Genomic DNA, 12,888 nt, shown 5'->3' with positions numbered 1-12,888 from the left:
CCTTTCTGATAAGGTCGTTTGTTGGGAGTCGCAACACCAACTAGGTTACTTGAGAATCTCATGTCACAGGCAGCCTCTTACAACAAATGTCACAGACTGGTTTCCAGCTCCAACCCTAGAGCTTCTAATATTTTTAGTATTTTTTTATTTTTAATATTTCTAATCCTCGCCCAACGTGCCTGCCGAAGAACAATATTCCCTCTCATCTTCCAGCAACTTTAACAAGTCATGACAACTTTCTCGGCCTCAGAATTAAAAGAATCCATCTGACTGAGTTGTTGCTGTTGATTTGAGAATTGAAAATCCACCTACATACCATGGGATAGCGCTCGGGTCTGAACTGTAATTGAACATAATTTCTTTGAGGAAATTGTGCCAAACATCAAAAGCTCCAACTTTATTTTTAAATCTCTGTGTTCTCTCCTCAGAAGGCATCAACATTATTCTCCTCAGCACTCATTTCTGCACCTGACCCCTCTTGTTTCAATTGTAAGCCTACCAGGTCACCTTGAGAACTGTTCACCAGCAGAGATTTTTTTTCCCCCAAAGAAATTTCTCCCATGGTGACAGAAAAATGCCACCATCCTCAAAGCCAAATTCTTTAAGCAAAACAAAACAAAGAAATCTTTGTGATTTCTTCTCCCGCTGTGAATCTGATGGATGTGGTCTCCAGACGCCAAACTGTCTTTCCTCTTCTTTTCATCCTCTTCTTGCTACATTGCACATGTCACTAAATTCACGACCATGAAAGATGGACAAAAGTCATGCTCTCCCCAAGTGAATTTGCAAGCAGACACAGAAACTTCAGGCAAAAGAATATTTTCTGGATTCATAATCTAGCTCGGAATCATAAATCAAATGTATGCAGTGAGCCAACATCCCCTACAACCAAAACAACTAGAAAATAACGCAACCTGGATGGTATAGAGGGAAGGGGAAGCAGTGCTCTATTTACAGAATTAGACTCAGCACCAGATAAGAAGAACGCCCCACTGAATGTTCCCATTCATTGCTTTTCTTTCTGCTGCTGTTTTCTTCCCCCTGTCCTCTCCACCAAGTAGATAGTAGACAGAAGGCCTTTCTCAGTGACTGACTGACATAAATGTGGAGGTTACAAGAGCGTCCTGATCCTGTGCCTTTCCTGTCTCATGCATTATGTATTATTTACCTCTAGCTCCGGTACAAACCTCTGCTGAACCAAATGATATTCTCAGGGAATGTTTTTATACCTGTACATGTCAAACTGGGTGTTATGTGTGCACCGGGGAGAAGGCAGGGGCTCTTTAGCATGACATATCTCCTTGGGTGAATAATTTTCCTCTAAGATTTGAGGAGAAATTAACAATTATTTTTATATAATAAGCTAATATGTTCATAATGAAGTAACCTCAAATCCTGGATGCTCTCTTAGATAAAACTCCTTGATGTTTCATGCTTGCAGAGGTCCAGTAAGAGTCAATACCAGGTACTGTTAAAAGTTCAGACTCCAATGCCAGACAAATCTAGCATTTGATAGTTGTTTCTCTTGGGCAAGTTGCTGAGTCTCTCCAAGCTTCATTTCTATTCCCTACATGTAAGATGCAAATAAAAGTAATACATCCTGAAAGTTTTGTCAGGAATTAATGAGATGCAGCCTTGCCTATAGTAAGCGCATGATAAAATTCGATTAATATTATCACTTTCCCAAAGACTTCTGTCCTTACACGATTTCTCTCTTCCAACTTTTAGGTGGGAAAGTTAAAGAAACTCTGTTCATTGGTGGACTTCTTGAAAATGGAGATCCTAGGTGCAAGGTTCAAAAAGCCATTGAGAATGTTAACCTTTCCTATTAAACCTCATCATCATTTACAGCTAAATACTGACTATAAAAGTTTGGGAGAGTATGATAAAAACAGACAAAAGAAAGTAGAGGCCACTAGATGCTGTGAATGGTAAATGCAATTTCTATGTGTTGCTGGAGAAACCTTAAATTTGTTAATATAACTTAATACTCCTTTTTGCATGAATTGAAGTTTTATAAATTATATGTAAAGCAAGTATTCATTTATTTTATTTTTATTTTTAACTTCCAGCTCTGGTGCAAAGGAACCATTCCCAAACTCCAAGGCCCCAGGTGAAACAAAAACAAGAAAACAAAACCTGGGCCTGTATTGAAACAAAGTTCTCTTTGTTGTACTAGTTATGTAACCCTTGGGCAACTTACTCGTGTTCTTTCTATTTCCTCACCTATGAAATGGGCATCGCCCATCTGCCTCACAGAATTATTTTGTGGTTTTTCAATGCAATGTTCCTGGTAAAGTGTCTGTACCTATTTATTTAGCAACTATTTGCTGATCACATAGGCTATACAAGGCACCGCATGAGGTACTGAGAACAAAGTGAGGCACCAGATAGACATGTCCAGCCCTTGGAACTTACTGCTCACTGGGGGAGGCCTATGAATTGGGAATGTGCAATGGCGGAGATATCCATATCCAAGGAGCCACGAAATCCTCTCTCAGGGGCTGAACATGGACTGGGCTCCGAAACCTGCCCTGGGCGAGGGGGATTCAAGTTGGGGCCCAACCCAGGAAGCATATCACTTTGCCTCACCATGCTCCATAGAGAAGTTAACAAATGAGTGTGTAGATGGTAAGCGGGCAAAGGAGGGGCCTGGAGAAGAGGATGCTGCAGACCAAGGGAAAATCATGTGTAAAGGAGCATGGAGAATGTATTGTGTGCAACAAATCTAAGTATGATTACAAAGAAGTATTTTCACTGAAAACAAAATTTTGGCCCGCTCCATGTCTCCGTGTTTGTAAGGAATAGAGGGTAGGACATAAGGACAGCCTTTAGAGTCATTCCTTGGAGTAGAGATGCTCAGGGAAGAATGGACACAGATTTCCAATCTGGCTAAACTATGTACCAACGTTCCTCAAGGTAAGTCCTTTTCCTCATTTGCACCTGCTCTGCTAGCCCTTAGGGGTAAAGATCCCAAGGGTTAGCAAACGGATCCTGCTAGGCATATTATTTTATGGCATTATTCTTTATCGAATGTACAGTGGCTAACCTGTTATGTCAAGTTGGCTTGTAAAGAAGATTTTCACAAAAATTTTATGTATTTAATAATAATAACTAATAATAACAATGTACTTTGTTTGTAACACTAATTTACTTTAAAGTGCTATCTCATATTCATGATCTTAACTATCGTCACAGTTTCTCCTAGCTTTTACACCATTTTTGGATGAGGTAGCTGAGTCACAGGTCTTGAACCCTCTGCTTCCTGGTTTTTAAAATCAAATATAAATAAAATGCTTTTAATTTTATTTATTGATTTTGTTTTTTTTTTTTTCTTTAGAGAGAGAGAAAACTAGCAGGGGTGAGGGGCAGAGGGAGAGAGACAATCCCAAGCAGGCTCCATGCTCAGCACAAAGCCCGACCCAGGGCTCAATCCCACAAATTGTAGGATCACAACCTCAGTAGAAATCAAGAGTCGGACACTCAACCAACTGAGCCACTCAGCTAAACAAAACACTTTTAAAGAATTAATGGTGGAGAAGTTTTGCATTATGTTTCTCTCTTTCTCCCTTCCTCTCCCTCACTGTTTCTCTCTCTCTTTCTCTCTCTCCCTTTCCCTCTTGCTCTCTCTTTCTCATGAGTATGTATGTGTGTGTTGAGAATGAGTGAAATACACTGCCAGAGTAGGCTATTACCAACACAATTACAAATAGGAACAATTTACACTTGTAATTAGTTTTCAAATTACTTTCAAATGCTTTATCATGTCTGATGTGCCCAATAATGTTAAATGTCTCAGGTCTCATCTAGAGTCAAACAACTAAAGAGCAGTGGATCCAGGACAGGAATCAAGATCAACAAATGCCTTTGGAAGCAACCCTGGAAGTATTCAGTTCCCTATTTTCTAAGACAAGCAGAGAAAAAAAGTGACTTGAAGTGGGAAAACGCTATAAAGCATATGGTATTTTCTAATATTCCAGGAGGAAATAGTGCTGTTGCCACAATGGGCGACGATACATGTGTGTGATTCTCGTGGTGGCCAAGACTGACCATGGCTGGGATAAGCATAGAAATAAAACTAGAGGACAATGTCAAAGGTACTTTTCACCACTCAGAAATCTAAACCGTGCCTACTTTAATGCTGTTACATATCAGGTTGTTTCAAAAAATCTAAACGAAAAGCAATCTTTTGTACCTTGTTAATATTTTCTTATCTGTTTATAGGTTTATTAGAAATGCCTGGAACTATTGTTGATGCCTGATAAATTCTTAAAATAAGGGAACCATGAAGTCAAGGTCTATTAAAATACTGTAAGGAAACCCTTGTGCCTAAGAAATTTACATTCCAATGTGCTGATCACATTCCTTTTCTTAATGAAGGAACATTTCCACTCAAGGGTTCCCACAAGAACAGCACTATAAATTTAAATTTTTTTTTCTGGTGGGCAAGAACTTGAAGCTGGTGGAATGTAAAATATATCGATTGATATCTGCATATAATAGAGTCCAGTCTTTATTATCCTTTCTCATGGAGGATAGAAGAGACAATACAAAACAGAGGCTATTAAAAACATATGTATTTTTATGCTAAAATAGTTTTGAAATCAGGGTACCAAATTCAAGGGGCCTGACTCAAAGAAAACTCAGTGTAAAGGTCTAGGTCATTTGAATATATCCTTATCCCATTTATTTGCTTATTATCTGTTTTCTTAAACTTAGGGCTAAAATGATGTACCATTTCACAACACTACAGGAAGAAAAAAAATGAATGATCTCTCTCCCCATCCCCTTTTTCTTTTTACGTACTTATTCACATTTTCTTTAGGTCTAAAATATGATTGTTCTAACCTAAAATGCATCTCTGTCAACAGTCATTGGAGCAAATAAAGTATTTTCTTATGTCAGGGCATGATCTTCTACTTAATACTTTAATGATATTTAATACTTCAATTTTACGCTACTTTACAATTGTAAAGTGTTTTAGCATGTATGGTCTCAGTTCATCCTCACAGCAATATGTGAATAGGATGTGAAAGTCTCATCTGTTGCTCTTTCACTCTAAGTATTGAGACTCAGAAAGGACATGAGCCACGGTCACACTTACCCAGCCAGCAAAATTCAAATGCTCTAACTTCTAGTTTACTGCTCTCTCTATTACTTATATTTCCTTCCTGTGTATTGCTATCTTTATCATTCGCCTAAATAGTCATATCCAAATCTGGACCTGTCATTCAAGATATTTTCCAGTCTAGTCCAAACTTATTGTTTTCACTTTCTCAATGCTCCTTTGAACCATCCAATTCCATCAACGAGACTTCCTAACCCACAGGCATCTCTGCCTCGCCCTGTGGCTACCTGCACCTGGGTGGGATGCCTTCTTCCAGTCCCCAGGCCCCAGCCCGATCTCTCCTGGCCTTCCATCCCCAGCGGTTACCGGGACCCTACCTGCTGCCACAGAGCCTCCACAAACACACCCCAGCAACAGATTTCTCTCTTCTCTGCACGTTCATCTTGCACTGTTTGTACTCTCATTCCTTGATTAGTAGACACTTGCTTTTAGATTTTCCATTCTGTAATGGTTTATGAATATTTATTTGTGTGTCCAACATAGATAAAATGTCGACCCCAAACATTATACCCTTCCTTGCTGAAAAGAATGTGTGTTATACCCTTCTTTTTAACACACTGATTATTCCATGGTAACTGATCCTCAACACGTATATAAAGCATGAATGCAAATGTCAACAAAATAGGCAAACGAAGCTCAAAATCAAGATTTGCTGTAGATAACTTAATTATATTCTGGCAAATCAACTGATATTCCTTATTTGCTAGCATATTTTCTAGCAGTAAATTTAGATGCATACAATTGTTCCAATTCATGGGTATTTGGGGAGATCTAACACGATTTCATAATAGGTGCTTTAAATAGGCATTGAGATATAGAAGTAGAGTCATCAAGAATCTTTTTCCATAAAAATGACCCGCTAAACATTAAGAGTGTGGTGGACAAAAGAATGCCATCCCCCCAAAGAAAAGATGACTTACTATTTCAGTTGCTCTTTAAATGTGAAAGATCAGAGGGAACTTAAAAGACTTAGAGATTTCAAGATTAGATTCAGTATCACTGAATAACACTCATAGCTAAACTGTAATTTGGATTCACTGGTTTATATTTATCTCATCAGCTTGGTAAACAAAGGTAACTCTCCTCGTTACTGATTAAATGTATAATGATTAGGTGCTCGTGGACTTAAGGGCAATTATGTTTGGTATTTCCTATCGGTTTCTTTCCCCATAGCTATTATTATTATATGAGTTCTGTTAGAGCTGATAAGAAAATGTCTAATTAATGACTGGCCTTCCATTTTCCTTGTGTGATTTCACGGTTATCAAATTTGTTCAGGGAATCGACATAGTGATAAAACCCCAAACAAAACAGAACAAAACAAACTGAAAACACTTGGTAGTTAAGGTCCCAATGAAAATTTATCCTTATAATTGAAGCCAGCTCTCATCTCTTCTCAAAGGATACATACTCCAATCTGCGATCATTATCTCTACTAAAATATCAGCATTTCTCAGTCAGGTTAAATAAATTTGGTACATTTCAACAATTCAGCCATGCAGAAATGGAATTGTAGATGTGGATATATTGAAATGACATGGATAACTGTACTTGGTAGATTGTTAAATAACAAAAAGTCCATTTGCAAAGCAATTTATACAGCAACAGTTCCTAATCTTTTTTAGTTTTGAGACTTTTTACATGGAGGACACCAGAAAAATTTTGTGTATGTGGATTATATTTATTCACAGATACTAGAAATTAAAACTGAGAGGCGCATGAGTGGCTCTGTCAGTTAAGCGTCCAACTGTGGCTCAGGTCATGATCTGGAAGTTTGTGAGTTTGAGCCCTACATCAGGCTCTGTGCTGATGGCTCAGAGCCTGAAGCCTGCTTAGGATTCTGGGTCCCTTTCTCTCTCTGCCCCTCCCATGTTCATGCGCCCTCTCTCTCTCTCTCTCTCAAAAATCAACATAAAATTTTTTTTAAAAAAGAAATTAAAACTGAGACATATTGAATACACTTATTAAGTCATTTAACACAACAATAAATATAAATTACTTATAGTAATAACATATTTTATAAAAAATATTCTATTTTTATAAGTTAAATCATAACTTAACTTTATAAAATTTATTAAATTAATTTAGTGAGAATGGTGGCATTATTTTGCATCATGCAAAACTCTTTCATGTCTTGCTTCATGAAGGATTGCTGGATTCTCATACTTGCTTCTGCCTTCTGGCCTCAGTAAGTTCACTCTTGATTGTGAGAGAATGAAAGTGAAGAAGGTAAATAATGCTTTGGATTGTGATGAAATAGTTTTGATGTCATGAACTCCGTGAGAGGATCTGGGAGAGCTTCAAAGGTCCCTGGGCCATACCTTGAGACCCGTGGGTCGTCTGCATCTATATACTTATCTCTGAACCTGTCTGTCTACCTATCGGTCCTCTATCTCCTTAGAGAAAGTTTTGGAAGAATTTTCACTCCTCAAATACTGCTACTACGACTATCACAATATAGTGACAGCATCATTCATAGTGGAAATTTGGAGTGCTTGCTATGTTCCAGACATTGGGATAAACACTTAAAATGGCATGTTCAGTCTTCACAAAAGCCCTATGAGGCACATGATATCATTACAGGTAAGGAAACCCATTTTACAGGTGATGAAACATGATAATAAATACCTTGCCATTTAGCAAGTGGTAGAATCCAGGATTTTCCCTTAGCCATTTCTCTAGAACCCGTGTTATATGTTATCATGATAAATCTAAGAGATAATTAGTTAACAGAGCATTAAAGTGTGTGTGTGTGTGTGTGTGTGCATGTTCCTGCATACTGTTGAGTCTTTGCCTCTTTGCAAATATGAGCCCTTTGAGGGCAGAAGAATGTCCAATAATTGATATTATCACAAGTTGTAAACACATCAAAATTAGTGTTTTTTTTTCTAATAAGTTGCTTTTATTTCCATTGATCTGAAAATATTATTTCCTGTTAGTACCCTGAGTGGAAAAGCTTTATATTTTAAGAACACAAAAATACAAGTTTTCATTTACTTTTAGAAGAAAGACTTTTAAACTCTTAGAATGCCAATAAATATATTTTTATGATTTATTGTAAAATAAGTTATTTGTGTCTATTTTTCCAATAAGAGTTCTGGCTTGTGGAGTATCTGTTTATTTCTCATTTTTTAAACTTAATTTTCCAGGTAATTATTCAAATATATAAATGATTCTTTAATCATTTAGAATAAGTTGTTTTAGATTTTGTAGTTCATCCATATAAACTATCAAATAAAGATGACAGTGATTAGTTTTACAATTAACATTAAAAAACAGATTTGACTTAAAATCAGTCCTAAATCTAGGGTCTAAATCAGCAGTTCATGTATCCCTAATAAGTGGTATATATTTCTGATGTATATGTGCATTTTTCTGGGCAATAGATCTATACATTTGATCAGGTTTACAAAGGGATCAGTGAACCAGAAAGGTTAAAAATCACTCCCTAGGGGCACATGGACGGCTCAGTCCATCCAGCATCTGACTTTGGCACAGGTCATGATTTCATGGCTTAGCTTGTGAGTTTGAGCCCAGCATCCGGCTCTGTGCTGACAGCTCAGAGCCTGGAGCCTGCTTTGGATTCTGTGTCTTCCTCCCTCTCGTTTCCTCACCTGCCTGCTCTCTCTCTCTCTCTCTCTCTCGAAAATAAATAAACATTAAAAAAATTAAAATCACTCCCTTGATAAAAATTCAATGCTTCATGAAAATAAAATTACTTTAAATTGTGTACTGTTCCTTAATTTCTGTCATATCAAGGCTGAAGTATTCTCTTTGATTAAAAAATACTTTTCATAAATAATTGTATATATATCTATAATAGGTAACTTTCACATATATACAGAATCATCCATCACAACAGGTGATTTTTATCAAAAATTTAATAAACCCAGTGGAAATAATAAAGGGAAAATAATCTAAACAGCTAACTAAAACACACACACACACACACACAAACACACACAGACACACCAAAAACCTTGAATTGACAGCTAAGAATATAGAGACATTTGAGATAAATTTCTACTTTAATTTGAAATAAATTATATTTCCCATCATGTAATGGAATTCTGAAATATTATACCTCAAAGAATCAATATTTTATAATTATTTGGTTTGACTAGGATCCATTATGAATGAAGTTATTTTTAAAGGCTGTTATAAATCCCCCTACTTTATTGCTAGGAGAAACTATTAGTTTTATGTTGATAAATGTTCTAATATAATTTTTGAAGAAAATCATCTTTCAAGGTGTTTCTAGAAACACCCTGTCCTTGAAAAAAAAAAATTCTCTTTTTTCAAACCTGCAAGTTAAAGCTGGGGATAAACCCTTCATTTTTTTTTTTTTTTTTATGATCCATTTTAACCTTTGGGATAATGAGTATAACATTTGCCTATTTTTTAAAGTACTATTTAAGAAAGGAGAATGTAAAATGTGGAAACTTCCAATTTTAGTCTCATTTTAACTGATATCCACCACATTTATTTCCACTAATTACTTCACCTTCATTATTCACAAGAGGCAAAGATACCCAATAATAATTTCCCCTCATCAGCCTTGTCTTCCTTCTCTGCCATCCCCCCAACTGATGGGAGTATCAATACCCAATTACACTCCAAGTTATAGATAGTGAAGGGGATGAGGTGAGACTATGGCTTGGTGAATTACAAACATGTATCATTTCCAAAAGAACCTAGAGTTACATAAAATCCATGTTTGCATCCAGGTAAGTTTCCTGTCTCAAGCTACCATTTAGATGTACCATTCAATCATTTAGCTTCAGGACCTATGACCCAGTCAGAGAAGACAATGACTTCAATTTGGAAACTGTCGCTGAAATTGACCTCAAAAAATAATTCAAGGTTGTGGTGCTACAGCCTTTATACTCTCATTCTGTTGTTTTCAATGAAATTTCCCTTGTAAGACTGTTAAAGATTTATAGCAGTAATAACCCAGATTTCAATTATTATTGAATTGCCTTCCATCATTAAATGTTATAAAAATGGTATTTCATGAATCTTTACACTTAAAGAAAATGTAGATTAATTGAAATTTATGCCTACATCTGAGTTTCTTCCCCACATTGAAGATGATGTTATAAAAATAAGACACTATCCCTTGTTTGTGTGTTGGCCACTTTCTTTCCTATTGCCAGGATAAGGAATGAGGAGGGCAGGGGGTACCCACTGGTAGATCCAGGCTTACAGCGCTCAGTGTTCGCGATCTTGAAAGGAAGAGAGAGCTCTCTGACCCACATTCCATACATAAAAGACTGTGGTAGTCATTCAAGAATCTTACAGACTTTGCAGGAAACTTATTGTAGCCAGGGGGATAACATGACTGGCAGCCTACCAAATCCACACGGGTTGTAGGAGGGCAGGCTGGTCAAGCATAAACAACAGATTGTACTCTAACAACCTTGTATTGAAACTGTGCTTTTCTCATAAGCAAGCTCTGTCTTGTTCAGGCTTTCTTGTAGCTTCTTAGACATCAGCAATGTATTCTTTCCCACCCACTCTTTTTCCTCTAATTGTGTAAAGCCAATTGTGTTACACTGGAAAGACTTTTTAAACTGGTTCTCCACACAGTCTGTACTTTCACTACAAACTTCTTTCTCCTCCTTCAAGAGCCTTTTCTACACATATTCAGAACAAACAAATAAACAAAACACAAAAACAACCCACCTCAACAAACCAAGGCCCACTTCTTTTTCTGAGTTTGCAGTCATTTGTAACGATTCTGTAGGGATTACTCTAAGGCATGTTTGAAAAGTTAAGAGTGGTGGATTCCTCATAATATTCCCTAAATGATCAGGGCAGACATCTGGAAATCCTACTCTCACTTATGTGAAAAAAAGCATTCTGTAGGTGGTATAATGGAAAGTGTCGTACTTTTATACCTATTCAGGGTTACCAGAGTACAGCCTACTCAGGACTAATGGATATGTAGAATTATTTCCCCTGTTTTCTTATCACTAATTAGTAAACACATGTATATACTATATTAATATGAATGTTGCAGTTGGAAAAAAAGGAGTAATATACCTATGATTCTCACCATGTAGAGTTATATGTATTTATCGGAGTTCTCTAAAGAAAGAGAAACAATAGGATGCATAACGAACTGACTTACAATTACAGAAGCTGGCAATTCCAAAATCTGCAAGCTGATTTCGTAAGCTGAAGATCAGGAGAGCTGATGATGTAGTTCCAGTCCAAACGCCAGCAGGAAGAACAAATATTTCCTTTTGAGTCCAAAGAGAAGAAAAAGGTGATGTTCTAGTTTGAAGGCCATCAGAAAGAAAAAATTCTTTCCTACTTGAAGGAGAACTAGCATTTTTGTTCTATACAGACCTTCAACTTATTGGATGAGACCCACCCACAATATGGAGGACTATCTGCTTTACTCAGTCTACTGATTTCAATGTTCATCTCATCCAAAATTATTCTCACTGAAACACCCAAATAATATTTGATCAAATATCTGGGTACCACATGGCCTTGGTAAATTTGACACGTAAAATTAACCTTCACAATATACACCCAAGATCTCTGATTTCCCTTCCGTGAAGTACAGATGATTCCCCACCCTCAATATTCTAAGTTTTCCAAACAGAGTTTGCCAGAAAATTTGCAAAAGTAATGCTAAAAAGTATTAGATGTTTTCTGAGAAATCAACAAACCTACAACTCCCAAAGACTCCTCTGTTGCAGATACCCTGGATTCTATAAGCCCAGAAGGCTCAGTGCCTTCTTAAATGCAAAATAGTCGTCCTTGGCTTGCTAATTCATATCATTTAACACAAGCACTTTTTAACATTTAACACACAAAGTGTTTAAATATGACTTGTGCTAGCCTACGGCTTTGAGATCCCATCTCCAGTCAGTACTTTTACATCTCCAGTAGAGCTCGGTCCTCTGCTCCTCAAAACCCAATATCCTCTTTCCCCTTCTAGAATGTGTAAAGTTCAAGGATCATGCACAGATTCACTGACAAGTGTAGACCTTCTAAACACAGATGCCTGGTTTCCATTAGGCAAATGGCTGCCTCTTCTCATTTACTGTATCAGTACGCGTCTCAGTGGCAGATGATCACTCAACTCAGCAAGTGTGTGTTGGGGCAGTGGGTAACACATCACCACATTCTGTGCAACGTATAAAAAAGAATTCTCACTTTAGGGGCACCTGAGTGGCTCAGTCACTTGAGCATCCGGCTTTGGCTCAGGTCATGATCTCACCATGGTTCCTGCATTCAAGCCCCGCCTCGAGCTCTGTGCTGACAGCTCAGAGCCTAGAGCATGCTTCAGATTCTGTGGCTCCCTCTCTCTCTGCCCTCCCCTGCTCATGCTCTATCTCTCTCTCAAAAGTATTAAAATTAAAAAATATATATTTAAAAAAGAAAGAATGCTCACTTTGGAGTTAGCAGAACTGTGGCTAAGTTCTGGTTTTGCCAGTAGAGCTGCTTGGAAAATTAGGCATAGGACATCACTAGCATACCTTTAAAAAAGCAAATGCCTTCCTGTATCAATCTATCTCTCAAGTGAAGTTTAATAAGGAGAAATAAAGGAAAGTTTTTGAACTGTTTCTCTTAAAGATAAATCAGACTAATTTCTTTTGTTGTGGCCAATGAGCCTATTATGATTTGCTTTGGTCTTAAATAACTTATTTCAGGTAATGCTTTGTTACAACATACTACTACTTAAAAAATTGTTTTTCATTGATATTCAGCAGTTTTGACTCAAAGGTAACGTATGGCTTTAG

General features: G+C 37.1%; 1 long non-coding RNA gene across 1 annotated transcript in view; it reads right to left on the bottom strand.

The window, feature by feature from the left end:
- Window positions 1–12,888, bottom strand: part of LOC109265354 (uncharacterized) — a 314,205-nt gene that overhangs the window by 161,224 nt on the left and 140,093 nt on the right. The window contains exon 2 of the long non-coding RNA XR_002079145.2: window positions 11,262–11,373. This is a non-coding gene — a long non-coding RNA (uncharacterized LOC109265354). The remainder of the gene's footprint in view (window positions 1–11,261; window positions 11,374–12,888) is intronic.

This window comes from Panthera pardus, unplaced genomic scaffold (assembly GCF_024362965.1).
Source record: "Panthera pardus isolate Hobbes unplaced genomic scaffold, ASM2436296v1 HiC_scaffold_26, whole genome shotgun sequence".
In the NCBI taxonomy this organism is placed as follows: domain Eukaryota; kingdom Metazoa; phylum Chordata; class Mammalia; order Carnivora; family Felidae; genus Panthera; species Panthera pardus.
This window is presented reverse-complemented; position numbering and strand designations above follow the sequence as displayed.